The sequence below is a fragment of the Dendrobium catenatum genome, unplaced genomic scaffold, assembly GCF_001605985.2.
Source record: "Dendrobium catenatum unplaced genomic scaffold, ASM160598v2 fragScaff_scaffold_1056, whole genome shotgun sequence".
NCBI classification, from domain to species: domain Eukaryota; kingdom Viridiplantae; phylum Streptophyta; class Magnoliopsida; order Asparagales; family Orchidaceae; genus Dendrobium; species Dendrobium catenatum.
In genome coordinates, this window is record NW_021319518.1 from 8,841,314 (window position 1) to 8,853,810 (window position 12,497).

Genomic DNA, 12,497 nt, shown 5'->3' on the forward strand with positions numbered 1-12,497 from the left:
AGGGGGAGTGGATGGAGTATTTTACTAGATGAAGTTTCTCATTTTTATAGTGTTTTTAAAGTTGATGTCCTCAATATGAATGTTACATATAAAACTCATCGTCGAGCAGTACAAAGAGGTGATGAAATAACAAACATATGTACATCATTATCGTGTTGAGCTATTCTGTACTATAATTGACATATAACTTCAAGAGCTAAAAAATCATTTTTTTAATCTACTACTAAGTTGCTTCTTTGTGTGGCAAGCATAAGCCTAATTAATACATTCCAAGCTTATGATGAGAGAAAATTAATACATATGACAGAGTTATATCTAAATACTTTTTCTACAATTGAGATATTGGCTCTAAAAAATCAATTATCAACTTATATTATTGATATACATATTTGTGATGAGTTCTTCTATCTAAGCAGTATTGTTGATCTTTTAAAGCAAATAATAAAGTTAAAAAAGGATGGTATGTATAATCTGATTTACAGACTCATTACTTTAGAATTAACTTTACAAGTTGCTACTACTAAAATTGAGAGGACATTTTCTGCAATGAAGATTGTCAAACATCAATTACATAGTAGAATGTGTGATGATTGGCTCAATGATTGTCTATTGCCTTACATTAAAAAAGATGTATTCGATTTGATTCCTAATAAAGTTGTAATGCAATGTTATCAAAAAAAATGCAAAACATATTATTGACCTTGTAATAATTTTCAATTATCAATCATAATGCTTTTGATTTGAATTACGTTCTCATTTTTTTTTTAAACATCAGTTTATTTATATGCAAAATTTGCCCACCTTGAAATGAAAGGCTAATTTTACCCCTAAACATACCATAAATTTTTAAATTATATATTTTTAAAGTTGTATGGAATAAATTATTATAAATATATGCTAATTTTGTATAAGCTAAATCTATCTAATTCATCTGATGAAGCTTCGGAGCTTTGAGGAGATCATTGTCATCAGTTTGACCTTCGTCTACGAAGAAGAAGCTTCGGCATCGGTTCGACCTTCATCATTCAGCATCAGAAGTGATTCGGAGTGGATGATCTCCAAAAACGAAGGTCGCGATTGAGGAATCGAAAATATGGAATGAGTTGACTAGGTTAAGAAAGGCGATATTGATAATACGATGGATTTATGAGCGGGTGGTGCTAAGGTCGCGGTTTGTAAACCGTTGCTATAAAATATTATGAAAACATCAATTTTTAATAAGTGATTAAAAGCACTATCTATTCCTATTTTTAGTAGTGATTTTCAAACCATGCATTGTTATAAACTGTTACGAAAAAATTAACTTTTTTGTAGTGTAAAATGAAAAGTAAAGTACAACAATGTTAAACCAAATGCATTATTAATTCAAAATAGAAAATACATATAAGATTGCTCGTAGAAGAAAAATATGTGCCAAAATAAGAGCAGAATAATGTGCTGATGATCTATTCTCCTTTTCTTATTCTCTTTGCTTAGTTGGTTTTGATTGGCTAAGAATTCATATTTGTGAATAACAGTTTTAATAAACAAAATTTTTACACTTAAATTTAAAAAATAATCATTGTTGTAATATTGATATTCAAATAGTTTATTTTTGAAGAATCATTAAATTTTTAATACTATCTATAATTCAGGTATGGTGCAGTAGAAATATAAAAAATATATTTATTAATAGATGATATTACCTTTTTTTTTTGTTAACTTTATGCGAATCACATATTTTAAATAAAAACATGATGACATAAGTTCTGGTACTTTTTTTTATACGATATAACAAATTAGAAAATTGCATTTCGTACATTCATTAATCAAAAGATAACACATGTGAGGAGTAAAGATTTCAACATAAATTTAATAGATATCAGATTTAAAAAAAAAAACATAAATGAGAGAAATTTTTCATATGATATAATAAATTACAAATTGCATTCTGCCCTGTGTAACACGAAGAGAACATGCGTGAGGAATAAAAATTTCATGATTCGTAGTAATGATTGGATAAATTTTAGAAATGAGCAGCGTAAAAAATTTTATTATAAATATGACTGTACGGAGTGTAAAATTTAAAAATGATTTAGGGGCTGTTTGGTTGCCTGCAAAGCAAACACAATGTAAAGTAAATGCAGTGTAAAGTAAATGCAGTGCATTTCAAATACTTTGAGGTTGTTTGGTTATATGTAAAGTAAACGCAGGAGAAATGTTTCTCTTGTTTGGTTAGATATATCCAAATTAAAGTAATAACAGTGCATTTGTAATATTTTTTTTGTCATTATTACTAGTGCATTTATAAAAGTAATCACCGATTGTTTAAACTTTGTTTGGGGTAGCTTTCTTCTTGCTTTCTAAAACAGCTTTTTAGTACAAAAATTAAATAAAAAACCGTTGTAAAAAACAATATGAAAGATGTTTCAAACGAAGCCTTCCAAAACTCCCAAAACCGAGCAAAGTGAGTTACGCGGCATGGATATTTTTACATGCCAACCAATATTTTGTAGTTTCTAAATGCAGGCAAAACCAAATCGCAATCCACAAAAAAATACAGATGTCAATTGGCGCTCACTAAGGCTTTCGTTTGGGGCGGCTTCGTACTACTTCTAAAAACAACTTTCTAGTAACAAAATAAGACTTTTATACTAAAATATTGCTTTAAGAAGCAACTAATAAATACATTGCTCTGTATAGACCAAATAAAATGGAAAATGTATTCAGATGTCATCAGATTCTGACCTAAAATCTTCACCTGGACCAAATTAGCTCATTCTCTTGTTGTTAATGAAAAATACATAAGGTTGATGAAATCCATGATGTTGCTGAAAATTGAGAGGTTGCAGAAACTAGTTTTGATCATCCAGGTGAAGTTAGGATGATTTCTCCATCCCTGAGATTTTGCTAACCATCATTTTCATGTTGTTAATGAAATACAGAAGGTTGGTGAAAAGCAGGATATTGCTGAAAATTGAGAGGTTGATGAACCTAGTTCTGATTCTTTCAAGAGAAGATAGGATGATTTCACCAACCCTGATTCTTTCAGTTTGTCATAAATTGAGATGTTGATAAAGTAAGATAAGTGCATCCTTCAAAGAAACTTTACCCTCATTTTCTTGTTGTTAATGAAATACAAAAAGTTGATGAAATCCAGGATGTTGCTGAAATTGAGAGATTGCTGAACCCTGTTTAATTCTTTCAAGAGAAGTTATAGGCAATAGAGAATGGACTGTTAAGCTGCCAATTTGAATTCTCACAATTTGTGACTGAGCAAATGGATTATTAACTTGGCATTCATTGCATAAGTGACCACCGCAAAGTTTCACAACTCATCAAAGTAGTGTAAACTGTATCTACAGTAAACGGAATCAAATTTTTAGCTTATTCCAGGTTTTTTATATCCATTTCAAAATATAACATCTAAGTTAAGTTGTTTCATTTAAGGAACCAAACTAGATCAAGCTTTCTAAAAACAAAACAAATATAATATTCTAATCAATAAAACCCAAATTCGTATCATAGATTTCCTAAACCGTTTATAAAACTCAATAACCGAAAGCTTCATTTGCCCCACACAACAAGATCCAAGCAGATTCACATCACCAAATCCAAACAAATAAACAAACAAAAGATAAACGAGAAACAATACTTAAAAAAAAAAACAACCAATGAATCGCGTCGTGGAATTCGCCTTATAAGGCAAGCTCTCGAAGTAGATCGAAGTGGCAGAGATCTTCTTCCCATCGGATGTACAGTATCCATGAGTGAGATGGCCGCCTGAGGGCAGATCGAGCCCCATGATCCGATCATGTGGATTAAGTAGCACGGTATATGCTGCGAAATTAGCCGGGCTGCCTGAGTAGGGCTGGACGTTGACGCCCCATTTCTCCGACTCGAGATGGAAGGCTTCGAGAGTGCGAGATCGGCAAAGGTTCCGACTCGAGTGAAGATTCGCTTTTCTCCTCTCGATTGAAGCCGAACAGCACGATGAAGCTTCGCTTTTCTCCTTTCGATTGAAGCCCAACAGCAAGACGAAGCTTGGCAAAAACTCCAGAGCGATTGAAGCCGAACAGGACGACGTTGGCGAAGAAGCCTCTCCTCGATTGAAGCCGAACAGCACGACGCTTTTCCCCTCTCAATTGAAGCCGAACAGCAGGCCGAAGCTGCTTTTCTTCCGATGAATTTCTAACCCGCTCGTATCGAGCGGGTTTCTAATTCCCGCAAAACAGCCTCTTTAATACACTCTTAACGCATCCGATGAATACCTTTTGTTCCGCTCAAAATTAACCAAACATCTAAATTTAGTAAATACATGTAATTGATTTACGGGTTTATATGAAACCCAAAAAAGAAATTCCAACTTAAAAATTTTAAAAGAGACGGGAGAAAAGAATTGTGATTTCTCCATTTATTCATTTTATTAAATATTCTAGATTTAATTTAATGGATTCAAAAGAAACCTGAAATCAAAATTCTGATTTCTTCAGAAACCCCCGGTTTCTACTTATTAATATATTGTCAATTTACTCATATTTTTTTGACATATTTTTCCTGTTTCTACTTAACCGAAATTCCGATTTCTACTTAATATTTTCGGTTTTCTTGAACAATTTCTGGTTTCTATTGTCAATTTATACATATTTTTTTATCAAGATATATTCAATTTAATTAAAAAATATTTAAATTTTATTTTTTGCTTAGGAACAAATAATAGACAAAAAGTACATACTGTTGCGGACTAGAATATACGTGGCGGTAGAGTTAGAAAGTATTCGTCTTAGCGTTGCACGGATATTTAGCACACAAATAGAAGATAAAATAACACCAAGATTTTTACGTGGAAAACCCAGGAAAGAGAAAAACTACGGGGCCACACCCAATTGGAATAATTCCACTAGTATTTGTTTGAAGTACAAGAGGCTGATTCGTCCTTAAAATTTAGGACGATCAATTTACAATGCTTCACTTCCGGATTGAGATCCAATTACAATGTCAAGCAGAGTTCCGACATCACTTGGAGATCGAGCTGAACTCTTGCGTCGGGCAGAACTCCGGTGTCGTTCGGAAGTTAGACAGAATTCTGGCGTTGTTCGGAGATTAGGCAAAATTCTGGCGTTACTTGGGCGTCCGACAGAATTCCGACTTCACTCGGGCGTTCAGCAGAATCCCGCCGTCGGGCAGAACTCCGACGGTGGTCGAGGAGGAGTTATTTCCTCATATCATTCTCTTCTCTTCTTCTAGCTTGGGGTCCCCTCTCAAGAGAAATGAGGGGTCTATTTATAGATTTTATGGAGTGGCATGACCCGTAAATAGATGAGGAATCAGAGACAAATATGGAGTGGTTCGGATGGACGTCCGATATTGAATCCTTCGATCATGGACCGTTCGTCAGACATTTAAAGGTCTTAATGATGTCAGAATTCGGTGATGTTGGGCTCGTTGGATTCGTATCGTCGAGCCGCTCGATTCGACTAATAGCCTGTCATATTTGAGAACCGTTTGTTAAATCAAATTGCAGTTTAAACTTTCCAATAGTGCTTCGGGTGCTTGATTTGGACTCATTTGAGCTCGGATTAAGTTGAATTTGGTGTCGTTGGGTTCGTATTTCCGAGACGATCAGACCGACTGTAGGTTTGCTGAAATCGGAGTTCAGATGATCCCAAAATTAATTTTTAAAGTTGTCGGCTTGATTTTGCCTTGAGATTCGTGCTCGATCAAGATATTTTTTTGATGATATATCACATATGTTAATATATTAAAATGCTAAAAGAAAAATTTCATTAGTTTGCTGATTTTTATTATCTGAACTAAGCAAAAATATATCAAGCAGAAACGTTTCCTTTGAATATGTTAAATTAGGTTAAAATATTAAAAATAAAATAAATGAAGAAACCGTAATTCTTTTCTTCAATTTCTCCTAAAATTTTAAACGGAAATTTTATTTTTCGATTTCTATAAAACCGTAAATCATATTTTTGATTTTGCTCGTTCTTAAATTAGCCATCCTTGAATTGCTCATTCTTAAAGTTTCCATCATAAAAAAAATTTTTAAACGTTCCTAATGATTCGTATATGAGACACCGGCTCAAATAACTTTTACCCACCATATCTCTTTGAAATTTACGTATTTTCACCACAATAAAAATACACAGTAAAGATACTTACAGGATTTACAGCTGCGCCTGAATAAAATTTAAAGGAAACGGGATGGTTTAGGGTTGTAAACGATTTCGGATAAAAAATCCAATCGATTGGAAGCGCTCCAGGCCCGTTAATAGTTTAGTCAATAAGCCATAACGGATCTTTGCTTGAGGTCGGTGAACTTGTCGGCGCTGCTACACTTGGCCCTTTCGTTCCAAGGGCTACCAAATAGGTCTCATCGCTACAGAAACCTAGAAAATTATGAAGAAGAAAAAGGTGATCTTTCTTTTCCCCTTCTCGTCGCTTTTCGTCTCTTCCACGCTCTCCCTGATACCATAGTTTCTAACGTTTGTAATACTTGCATTCGCGGTCGATCAAGTTATGGTCTTTATCGTATTTTTTCTTGACAACCTTTTATCCCCGTTCTTTTTATGTTTTCTTTACAGCCATCTCTCTCCAGCGGGCAAGTATTTAGCACCTCAACTGGCGTGTTCGAGCAGATGTTGCGGCAACTGGGAGACCACTCAGTCGAATTCCAACTGCCGCACTGGCTTAAGCAGCAGAAGTCGTCAATGCCTTACACCTTCATCAAGCGCAGTATCCCTCAGGAATGCCACCCTCAAAATTTTCTTATTTCGGTATTCAAACATCCTAGCAGCCACGACAATTTGTTTGTGGAAAATAAAGAACAGAGAAAGGAAAGGCGAAAAGCAAGAACAGGAAAAGTAGAAAGTAATGAAATATATTTTCTGTCTTTCACCAAGAGGGATACATGGATATATATAGAGCTTTCACACCTGAAGCCTTCTTGCAAACTAATGAATAAATGACACGTAAGCACGAATATAATAAATACAATATTTAACTGTTTTTATATTCTAATATCCCCCCGCAAGCTGATGGATCTTTGGAGACCGTCAGTTTGGATCTGAGCATCTCAAACCTAGGTGTTGATAGAGCTTTGGTAAGAATGTCTGCGGTTTGATCAACAGCACTAATTGGTAGGAGACGAATGTGCTTTTGGTTAATGTGGTCTCTTATAAATTTTTTGTCGATTTCTATATGTTTGGTCCGGGCATGGAACACCGGATTGTTTGCTAAAGCTATGGCTGACGTATTGTCACAAAACGTGTCTGTAGGGTTCGTTTGATGTGCACCAAAGTCTGAAAGTAAGCGTCTGAGCCAGATGATATCTGCAGTAAGAGCAGCTAGAGCTCTATATTCTGATTCGGTTGACGACCTGGCTACTGTATGTTGCTTTTTAACTGTTCAAGAATTGAGGGTGTTTCCCAAGAATGTACAAAATCCAGACGTGGATTTCCTCGAGAGCTAGGATCTCCTGCCCAGTCAGCATCTGAAAAAGATTTAAGCACGAGATCAGATTTTGTAATTGGAATTCCAAATTGAATTGTACCTTTAATATATCGTAGGAGTTTCTTGAGCATGAAAACATGTTGGGAATCCGGTTGATGCATATGTTGAGAGAGTTTGTTTACACTATATGCAATATCTGGTCGAGTTAACGTTAGGTACTGTAGGGAACCGGTGATACGACGATAGACTTCCGGATCAGATAACATGACATCAGGTTTGGGGTTATCTGGAATTTTGGTGCATGTGGGATTTGCAGTTGGATTGCAGTTGAGTAATCCCGATTGCTGTAATATAGAAGTGGCGTATAGCTGTTGGGATAAGAAGTAGAAATCTTTGTGCCGGTCAATTTTCACACCAAGAAAATCATGCACATAGCCTAAATTTTTCATAGAAAACTGTTGACTTAATTTATGTATAACAGTTGTTACGGAAGTTGAATTTGAGCCAGTAATTAATATATCGTCTACGTAAACTAGTAAGTAAATACTGTTAGATTGTTGACGAAAAATAAAAAGCGATGGGTCAGCTGAGCTACATTCAAACCCAATGGATATTAGGTATTATGTGAATGTAGTGTACCATTGTCTTGGGGCTTGTTTTAAGTCATATATGGCTTTGTGGAGTTGGCAAACATGCTTAGGATAAGTAGAATCCTCGAAACCTTTAGGCTGAGTCATAAACACTTGTTCAGAAAGTTTTCCATGAAGGAATGCATTCGCTACATCAAGTTGATGGACCTGCCAATTGTTAGAAAGTGCAATTGCAAGCATAATACGAATAGTAGGAAGTTTTGCGACCGGACTAAAAGTTTCAGTGTAGTCTAGCCCGAAGTCTTGCCGATGGCCTTGCGCAACCAGTCGTGCTTTATATTGGGCTATGGAGCCGTCGGAGTGGTGTTTGGTGCGGTAGGTCCAGCGACAGCCAAGTATAGATACGTTCGGCGGAGGAGGCACAAGACTCCAGGTGCCTTGTTGTTGTAATGCCATAAATTCTGTTGCCATTGCTGTTCTCCAGTGTTGATGCTTGACAGCCTCGGTGTAGTTTGAAGGAGAGATACTGGAGCTTGATGCATCTTGCGTGTGTAGTAGATTCATCCGAAGAAGTGGCTTAAGCTTGCCTGTTTTTGTTCTTGTAATCATCGGATGAGATAACTGCTGTGGGATAGTAGATTCAGAATTAGTATTAGAGTGATTAATAGATGCAGGTAATGTAGGTGATGGTATTAACGCTGGATTAATAGAAGAGTTATTGGTCGGAATAAAAGGTTGGTGAGTTCTGTTTGTAGCAGCAGCCGAATTCGGCACAAGAAGCAATGGTGGAAGATCAGTTGATGAGCCCTCTTTCTTGTCTTCCTTCAGGCTGAACAGAAATACTTTTTCTTGAAATGTAACGTGCCTGGAGAATGAAATTTGATTAGTAAGCATGTCCAAGCACTTATACCCTTTATACGTATCTGAGCAACCGAACATAACACACGGTTTTGTGTTTGGTTGGAACTTGTGGTGAGTATGAGGAGGCAACAGTGGATAGGCAGCACATCCAAAAGTCCTAAGATGGTTGTATTCTGGTTGGTTCGATGCACAAGTTCAAATGGAGTAGATGGAGACGTAGTGGTGGATGGCATCCGATTTATAAGATACACCGATGTCATCACAGCTTCTGGCTAATGCTTAAAAGGAACGGACGCAGTCTTCAAGAGTGTCCTGGCTGTTTCTATGATATGTCGGTGCTTGCGTTCCGCAACACCGTTTTGTTCGGGTGTATATGGACAAGATACCTGGTGACAAATACCTTGATCTACAATAAATTGAGAGAACTGCTTGTTAATAAATTCTGTACCTCCGTCGGTTCGAAGGGTTTTAATGTTATGCGATGTGTATTTTTCAACTTGGTTTTTAAACGTGACAAAGGTTTGAAAAACTTCAGATTTTTGTCGTAGCGGAAAAAGCCAAGTAAAACGACTAAAGTCATCAATAAAAATAACATAGTATCGATAACCTTGAACAGAATCTACTGGGGCCGGGCCCCAAACATCAGAATGAATCAAAGATAAAATGGTGTTCATTCTAGTGTTAGATTTTGGAAACGAAAGTTTATGTCCTTTTGATAATTTGCAAGAATTGCAAGAAATAGAGCTAATTGAAATGTTCAAACTAGGATTACAATGAGCTATAGTTTTTAACGTATGTAAATTTGGATGCCCCAAACGATCATGCCAAGGTAGTTTGCTATTAGTTGTAGCCAGTGCCACACTTGGAGCTGTCGGATTTGCGGAGCGTATGGGATATAATCCTCGATCACACGGGCCTTGAAGAAGCACCTGTTGAGTCTTCAAATCCTTAAATTTAAAACCAGAGGGATCAAAGATTATCTCAATGTTGTTATCTTTTGTAAGTCTTGAAATAGAAAGTAAATTAAATTTTAGAGCCGGTGTGTGTAAAATCTGAGATAAAGAAAGCTTACTGGAGGGAGTCGGTAACAAGCCGTTGCCGGTATTGGCAATGTTGACCGATCTCCCATCACCTGAGATGATGTATATCTGTCCTCTGTTGCATCCACTGACAAATACATAGAAATGGTTATGCAAGATGTCTTTACAAACCCTGCACTTTCCAAGCTATTATGCATGTTTTTTTATGCTTAATTTTTGATAGACAGTTTAATCGAAGAAGGATGAGTAAAAAATTTTTATAGTGATATTTTGTTGTTGTTAAAAATGGGTTCTATTTATAGATCATGCTTGAATTGGTTGGTGCAAGGCAAAACATAAAACATAACCTTGGTGAATTAGTTTTGTTGGAATAAAAAATTTAAATCTGGTTAACTATTTGGAATAAAAATGTATCAATTGCTCCCCTCATCTGTATCAATTGCTCCCCTCATCTCAATAGAAAATGCATTATTTAGTACTTGTTTTGTGATTACTGATTAGTCAGTTTTCTTATTTTCCTTTTTCAATAATGTTTCCGTGTAGTCAAATGGCTAGTGCAATGTGTATGTGTGTGTATATATATGTGTATACACTAGCAAAAAGTTGCTCAAATGTACAAGAGAAATGACTAATTAGAAAGCTTCACAAAAGAGAAAATGTTTTCTTAAATAATTATTGAAAAATATAAGAATCATATAAACTTTATTATAAAAGAAAAAGCAATTGAAAAAAAAAAGTCAAGATATCCTGGTATACATTGTATTTGGAAGGCTTTGAAAGCCATTGGATTTGTTTGAGATTTGTGTTGCATATGAGTAGTTTGTATTGAACTAATCTTAAAGTAAATCTAATGATTTTTACGTCCTTCCTGTAATAATTTCTATCAAGATATCCTTACATAATTTTTATTTAAAGCAATATACATGTTGATAAAATTACTTTTATAAAATAAGATCAAATATTTAATGGTGAATAGCTTAATGTTTTGTAGATTCTTATATACATTATGTACAATAGAGCTTGTATTTCTTATGATACCTTTATTTTTTTAGACAGTTTCATGCATGCTCCTCTAACATTTAAAATTAACACTCTTCTATCTCTATTTGTTGAACTCCAACCCAAATATCAAAACTTTGAATGATTTGATTGTGCATTTTGTACAAATACATGGGTTTGATAGTTTGTTATTTTTGTATGGGTGGAAGTTTTTTAATAAGGTTGAATTCATGAATTTGTGTAATTATCCTTATTTTAATTGTTTTTAAAATTAAAAATATTTCAAATAGACACAAAAAATAGATGGTCATAATTTTGTTTACTTTCATATAATATAAATATAATTGATTTAAGTCTATTTATTAATATAATAATAATAATAATTTGTTTAATGTAATTTATTATTTTAATTTGAATTATTTTATTGTGTCAATAATAAATTATTTTTAATTTATTTATTTATCATAAGTTCTGTACATGTACTAAATGTAGTAAGTTATGTATGTTACATTAATATGTACTATCTAAATGTAGTAAGTTATGTATGTTACATTAATATGTACTATTATTAATATACTTAATATTTTCATAACTTATTATGTATTTTATAGATAATCATTGAAAATTTAACTATTGTTTAGTTAACTTTTATATGTTAATGACTACATTTCAGGAAAAAAATTTGTGCCAAAATATTATGTTGCAAAACACATTAAGATGTTGGCTTCATAGCCCTTGGATTTGTGTTGAGATTAGTGTATATATCATATGCAATATTAAACTCAACGTAAGTCTGAGGTCTTTAATCCCATCCTCATGCATTTTGTATCAATATATCATAACACACAATTTTTTCTACACAACAACAATACGCCTTCATCCCACTACATATGGTTGCTACATGAATCCTTTTTCTCCACTGTGTACTATTAAGTGTCGACCATAGAAAAAAAAGTCATTTTAATATTTTCTAATCAAGTCTTTTTAGGCTTACCTTTACCCTTCTTAATATATGCTAGATCTAATACATCTGTTGTACCAATAGGGTCATCAAAAGGTCAACGTTTTATGTGACCAATCCATCTAAGGCGACTCTCTCTAATCTTATCTGCTGCTGGACCTGTATTTTATATAAATATGATTTCTTAGTACAAAAGTATGAGATGTTTGTTAAATAACTTTAGTTATGATAAATATATTTGTCCCATCTTATTACATTGTTTATAAACATAGATATATTATGATTGACATGTTGGATTTAGATTATAGTAAGAAAAATGATCATAGCTTATCTATGATGCATGGACACAAACACGACACCGACACGGGACAAGGTTTTTTGTGAAAATATAGGACACGAGTACGACGTGGATATGACATTACATTTTTTATGTTGTGTATATATATTACTATAACATCATATCAGAAATGACAAACAATAATAAATGAATGGCATGATAACTTGTTTAGCTTATAATATAAAATATTTAGTACAAAATGTCTAGTACAATCACAAAAATATAAATAAATAACCATTTACTACATCATTAAGCATTTAAGCACTCAA